Here is a 7,304-nt window from a genome sequence, read left to right as displayed (position 1 = left end):
TAAAAATAGGTATATTTCAATTAAATATAAAATTAGAGGAAAATTTGATTAATTGATTAATAAAAGTGATATTTTCCAACTTACCCCCAAATTTAGCATCTTTTTTACATTTTTAACTTAGTAAACTTTTTTAAACATTTTTAAAAAAACTGTTTTTTAATTTTATTTTTCAAAAAGTTCTTTAATTACAAAAATACATCTAGTACTTATGTCATCTTTCCTCCTTTTTTCTTAGTCTCTTTTACATATTAACTCTACCTTTCTCTCTTTTTTTCTATTTTCTCTTTTTTCTTTTCATTTTTTTTTTCTCTCTTCAAATTAAAAAATAAATATGATATTGATTAAAGGGATTATGTTTTTTACTTTTTTATAATGACACATTTTTTTTTCATTTTTTTTTTTTCTTATTTTACATTTATATGGTTCTTAGTTTATTAGGAGACAACTACTGATACGCATGGACTCCACTTGCATCTAGTGTGGGGAGACCGCGCCACCGTTGGGAAGGTTTTTTGTTTTTTTTTTCTTAGTTTAAGTTATTCTCGTTGTTAGATTATGATTGAAAAAAAATAAAAAAAAAAACGTATATCAATGTTGAAAGTGACATGGGTGTTAACCAAAGGGTGTTTCTTTTAACAATATTATATTAAATTTATATTTGACTAATTTAATATTATATTTTGAATGTTGACCAACCAATGGTATTATTCTTTTTAATATTTTACCATTGTTTTAAATAATTTTTTTATAATTAGCTTTATGTTTCTTTTTTTTTTTAGGATTATTGAAGTGTTGATTTTAATTTATTATTATTTTTAATATCTTGTTGTTTGTTTGTTGTTATAGAGTCATGTATTAAAATTGTTTGTGTTCTGATCAATTTTATTATTTATTTATGTATTCAAAAGATAACATTTTAAATTCATTTGATTTGTGGCAATATGTTTAAGAAAATTATTTTTGTTGTTTTATATTTTTATTTTGAGTTTCACGCTATATTTTGATAGGAGTTGTTATCCTTTTATTTGTTTGTTGTTATTTAGTTGTTCAAGTATATATTAATATTGTTTGTGTGTTGTGTTTATGCAGGGCCGGCCCTAGGCATAGGCGGGCTAGGCCCGTGCCTAGGGCCCACACTTTCCGGGGGCCCAAAATTAAAAAAAAAAAAATTATTAGGCTTTTATTTAAGTAAAATTTAAGTGTAATATAAGCAACAAAAATTCATAGCTTAGTTGGTTGAGGTGGATGACATAATGTTTAAGGTCATGGGTTCAAATCCCATAACACTCTTTTTTTGATTTTTTTTTATATATTTTTAAGGGCCCCAAAATTTAATCCGTCTTGGGCCCATATATTTTCAGGGCCGGCCCTGTGTTTATGTTGTTAGTTAACAACAATTAAAAAAAAAAAAGACTCAAATGTAAGTTATCAATTCTAAATTCACATTATTTATTTATGTGTTCAAAAGAATATTTCAAAATTTATTTGATTTGTGGTAATATATTTAAGAAATTTATTTTTGTTGTTTTAAATTTTTATTTTCAGTTTAGGCGCTATATTTTTATGTTTAATTAATTTTCATTTTAAAGTAGAGTTATTATATGCTTTTTTTTTTTTTTTGTTATTTATTTGTTCAACCAAGATAAAAATGAGTATTTATTTAATTTTTCATAGGTACATATAATTTTGAGTTAGTATACAAGTATTTTGTAATTACTTTTAGTTTTTTTTTTTTAGATTATTAGTGTGTAGCTTTTATTTTTGTTATTGCAATGTGGTGTTGAAATCGATTTAATTTGCATATTAAAGTGTGGTTGTTATTGTGTTGTTTTATTGTTGTTATTTAGTTGTTCAAATACACGTACATTAAGATTGCTTTTGTGTTGCTATACAATTATTTTTTGGTTGTTAATTAGTTGTTTAAACATGTATTAAGGTTGTGTATGAGTTGTGTTTATATTTTTTTAAGGTTGTCGATTGTATTTTATTGATGTCCAATTGATTTGATTATTTTTGTTAATCAGTGTTGTTGTGTAGTTATATTTTTGTTGCCAAATAAAATTAAAAGTCAATTTTTGTATACATATTTGAGTTTTTTTTTTTTGTTGTTTTTGTATAGTTATTTGTTTACTCTTAGTTAAATGTTTATTGTTATTAAATATTTAACTAAGAGAAGAAAAAATGAATACATATGGTATATATATGTTTAGTTTTCGTAGGTATATATTTTAATATTACTTTCGGTTGATTTTTAGGTGCTTTATAATTTTTGAATGGTATTATAGTAAACAAATATCAAGTTAATTTTTATTTATATTTTAATTGATTATTATTTTAAGTGTAATTTTTTTATAGATATACTTTGAGTTAATTATGTCTAAATTATATATATAAATATTTGATATTATTGTTTACTTAATTTCTAATTGAGCATATTTTTTATTAATCACTTCAATTTTTTCTTAATTATTATTTTGGTGTAATTTTTATATTTTTTTTAGTTTATGTGTTTCAAATATTTTTTATATTATGGCAATCAATTTGTAAATATTTTTTTTGTATGTTCAATTAGTAGTTATTGTATATTGTTATTGTGTTATTTATAAATTTTAATTGTGTTAATGCAATATGTTAATATTTAATAAATTTGTTTTGAAGTTTAATTTTTGTTAAGTTGTTTTTGTGTTGTTAATTAGTTGTTTTTGCATAACTCTTGCATTGAGAAAAAACAACCCTACACGCTCAAGTTCACTTTATTCAAACGGCCACGTGGCAGCCACAGAGCCCCTAACATTCTGACGCTGCTGTTCTGCGCGCGTCAATAAATCTCTTTACTCTCCCCACTCGCGCGTGAGTCTCACTCTCTTGTCCTATCCACATGTATATCTCACTCTCCATTTTTATACTTAGAATTTATCTCTCCATGGTATTTTTGTAATAAAGAAACTTTATAAATAGTATTTTTCTAATTAGTATATAGTATAAATGTTTATTTTTCCTTGAAATGATATAAATATTTATTTTGAGTAATTTTAACCTAAAATAGAAAAAATCCCTTTTTTTTAAAGGATTATTTCATAAATATATATAAAAAAAAATTATAAAAATACGGTCGTACGAAATTTTAAATATTTTTACGATTTTTTATAATTTTATTTATAAAAAATATAGTCTTTTTATATTATACTCTTGTTAATTTTTTGTTATTTGTATGTTATTTTTTGTTGTTATTTTGATATTGTTTAGATGTTATTTTTCTATTATTTTTATGTAGTTTTTAAGTAATTTCTATAAAAAAAAAATAAAAAACTGTAAAAATGTATAAAAAAAAATCTTTAAACGTAATATAATTTTTTTTACAAAAAATAGTACTTTATGTAACGATTTTTCTTATAAGTCATCTCTTGGTTTAATACAACTTTTTTGAAGTCAATTTAGAAAACATCTCTTCTATAAAACTTTGCTACAATGCTTTCAAAAAAAAAAATAAAAAAAAAACTTTGCTACAAGATTTGAGAATAAGGATATAGTCCTATTTTTCTTATAGAGGGCCAGTAAATGGTGTAGTGGCAAATTTGATAATTGATGAGCGCCAATGGAATCTACCATTACTACAACAATACTTTTCAAGTCTTGGTGTGGAAAGGATTCTTACTATACCGTTGAGTTTCTTCTCAAACCCAGATAGCCTTAGTTGGCATCATGACAACTCTGGCCATTACACTGTTAAATCGAGATTCCACTTGGCTGATTCTTTGGAAAATGCTAGTCTATCCTCCACTTCGGTTTCAGCATCATCATGGTGGGGTTTTTTCTAGTCTCTTACTTTGCCACTGAAAATCAAAATATTTACTTGGCGGGTGATTCACGATGCTCTACCGGTGGCCACAAATCTTGTTAGATAGAAGGTTATAACTGATCCTACTTGCTCCGTTTGTCGACGAGCTTGGGAGTCAATCGGACATGCAATGTTTGGCTGTAAGTATGCCCATTCAGTTTGGCATGGTTTGGATTTGTTTTTTGATTGGAATCTTTCCTCCTCTATGCCTAAAGCTATCTTATCCATGTATCTACCCTTTACACAAAGGCTGTAACGCCCTAATCTATAGGGACGCCACGTGTGTGATTTTATAAACTAGTTTAATACTGATAGGATAATTAATTATTAAAAACCGTGATAATATTAAAAACTTGACTAAAATAAAACACTAAAAATGGACATTATAACGGCATAAAAAGTGTGTTCCGGGAATCCCTGTTGTAAAAAGTTTTACTAAAGAAATATATACGACAACCATTTAAACATAAAATCAAAATACACAGCAGATACATCCAGTCTAAAATAACTCCTGGCAACTCGGCACGCAGGCCGGCGAGGTCAATATGTACATTGCTGGAGAAGACTGCCACCTCATGGTTGATCTAGCTTTTCTTTGCCTTTACCTGCACCACATAGCACCCGTGAGTCACAAGGACTCAGCAAGAAAAGTAATAATAACAATCATATAGCTTATTATTCGAATATTGTCATTTATACACAATAAGAATCAAACCATCACAATTTGTTCATAAGATGAAATCCAAATCACTACTGGCATCTGCCACGAATAAACATTAGTATACAGATATTTGGTAATACAAAATCATTATACCAATAATGGAATTCATATTCATTTAATCATATAAATAATATATATATGTTACCTCATAAAGCAACCATCTTCATGACATCATGTTGCCTAATTAGGCAAGTCGATGCTTTAATCTGATGATCTTGTATTGTATCGCCTAATCAGGCAAGCCCGTGCCATAGCCTGGCACCCATATGTCGCATAACTGCATCACCTAATCAGGTGAGCCTATGCCCAAAAACCTGCACCCATATATCATATAATTGCATCACCTAATCAGGTGAGCCCGTGCCACAATCTGGCACCAATATATCGCATCGTCTAATTAGACGAGCTCGTACCTACGCCCGGTACTTATCATGTCACTGACGCACGTACTTACGCCCAGTACGTCGCCAGGAAAATCGCATCACCTAATCAGGTGAGCCCACATATCACATGCATAATATTATCACATTATCAATACTCAACCAATCATTCTTTTTAATATATAACAATATTAACTATATCTCAATATTAATCAATTCATAACAATACTAATTGTATTACATACAACGTACTATGCAGTACAATATACTTTTCAATATATAACAATATTAACTATATCTCAATATTGATCAATTCATAACAATACTAACTGTATTACATACAATGTACTATGCAGTACAATATACTTTTCTTACCTTTAATCCAGATTCATATATTTCAGCCAACCCAAGTGGAGAACTATCCCCGATGATCTCGGCCCTATGTCACAACAATGATAAACCAATAAGTGTTTATCCCAAAACACTACTTATATTCACATAAGACAATCGGGGGTTTTCTACCAAACCTCGCAGTATAAATACACTAAAATAAAACTTATATTTTGGCTCTAAAACATACACATATTGTGGAGCTCGTCGCAAGCTTCGAAACGGTATATAGAATGTCCAAAACGGACACTTGAGTCAAAAGTTATGACAAAAATACGATTTCTGATCTCTTAGGAATTTCTATAAACTGTGAAATACGAAAATTTCAATTTTTGCACTCACCGAAACACTACCAAAACTTATCCAAATCACTCCAGACTTCACAGGGTGCATGTATGCCATAAATACTACCATCCTTACGTAACAGAAATAAAAATCGACCCCTTAAATGAAAAACGCCATTAACGTTCGGACTAAGCTTTAAAAAGTTCCAAACTCGATTTCTAACTCAAAAATAACTTCTAATTCAACAAGAAAATATCGAAACTAGTCCCATGACTACCCGAGAACAATTCTATAAGGTCAGAACCTTCATAACTATTCTAATTCACAAAACCCCTATACGAAACCAATTGTTTTTAAACTTAAAACGAAATTAAACCATACCTTAAGCTTTTCCTCTTCAAGGATTTGCGATCCTGCTACTACCAGAGCTTAGATCGCTATGTTTTGGATTGAAAATTGAAGAAAATAGATATAAGGGGAGAAGGTTTTATCAAAGGAGAGAGAACGAGGGTTTCGTTCGTCGTTCGTTCTGTTCTGTTTCACTGATAACTTAATATATATATAAAAGTTAACTTACGTTAACTTATATATAAATAATATTATAATAATATATTAATATTAATAATAATAATATATTAATATATTAATAATAATATAATAATATTAATAAAAAATTTATTATTAATAGTTATCTTATTATTTCTTAGCCACTAAGAAATTTCTATTTCTAAAGTATTTGGCCAACTTCGAGTACTCTAAAATACCCCGATATTTTTAAAATCAACTTATCCCAATAATCTCATCAATATTTCTAACTAAAACTGTTGTGACATTTTTGGCCTCCAATCGGGTCTCTAGGGCCGCCAAACTTGAAAATATTTTTATTTCACAAATAACTCATATTATATCCACGTATTTCAAATAAATCCCCGTAATTAACAAATTACGCTTATGTATCCACTTATTAAGTCACCAGGGTCGCCCAACCTGAAAATATTTTTATTCCACATATAGCTCATATTACATTCACACATGCTATATAAATCTCCGTAATTAACAAATTACGATTATTTACTTACTTATAGCAAAATTTAAATTTTATACTGAAATAGATTAGTAAGATCATAATCCCACTAATTACCTGATTAACTCATAGTATAATATAAACTCTAATTATTTACCATTAGGCTTATCGAGATATTACAAAGGCTGAAATGGGAATTATTATATGTACAATGTAGTGTATTTGGACGGAACGAAACAAAGTCATCCATGGTGGGAAAGCAAAGATAGCAACACAACTTTTGGCTTTGCTTCAACTTTTCTTAATAATTTCAAATCTGCCAACCTCAAATACAAACATACAGCAACTATAGCCCAAGGTGACTCTCCCTCAACTTCTTCTCTACTACCGACTGCAACTCGACCATGGGTGCCACTAACTTTAGGCGACCTTGTTGGACACCACAACACGTCAAAAACGTAATTACTTTATTATTGTAAAAGCAATTACACCAAGACTTGAACACTTTAACTTGACCACAATACACACTAAGCACTCACTCTTTTATTTTATCACTAGACACCTTTACTACACACTTGTGTATAACTCACACTTTTGGGATACTTTGTCTTTAGACACTTATTAAGAACTCACACACTTTAGACTCTTTTTCTCACACTTGAACTC

This window comes from Cannabis sativa, chromosome 2 (assembly GCF_029168945.1).
Source record: "Cannabis sativa cultivar Pink pepper isolate KNU-18-1 chromosome 2, ASM2916894v1, whole genome shotgun sequence".
Lineage (NCBI taxonomy): Eukaryota > Viridiplantae > Streptophyta > Magnoliopsida > Rosales > Cannabaceae > Cannabis > Cannabis sativa.
Note: the sequence above shows the minus strand (reverse complement) of the source record.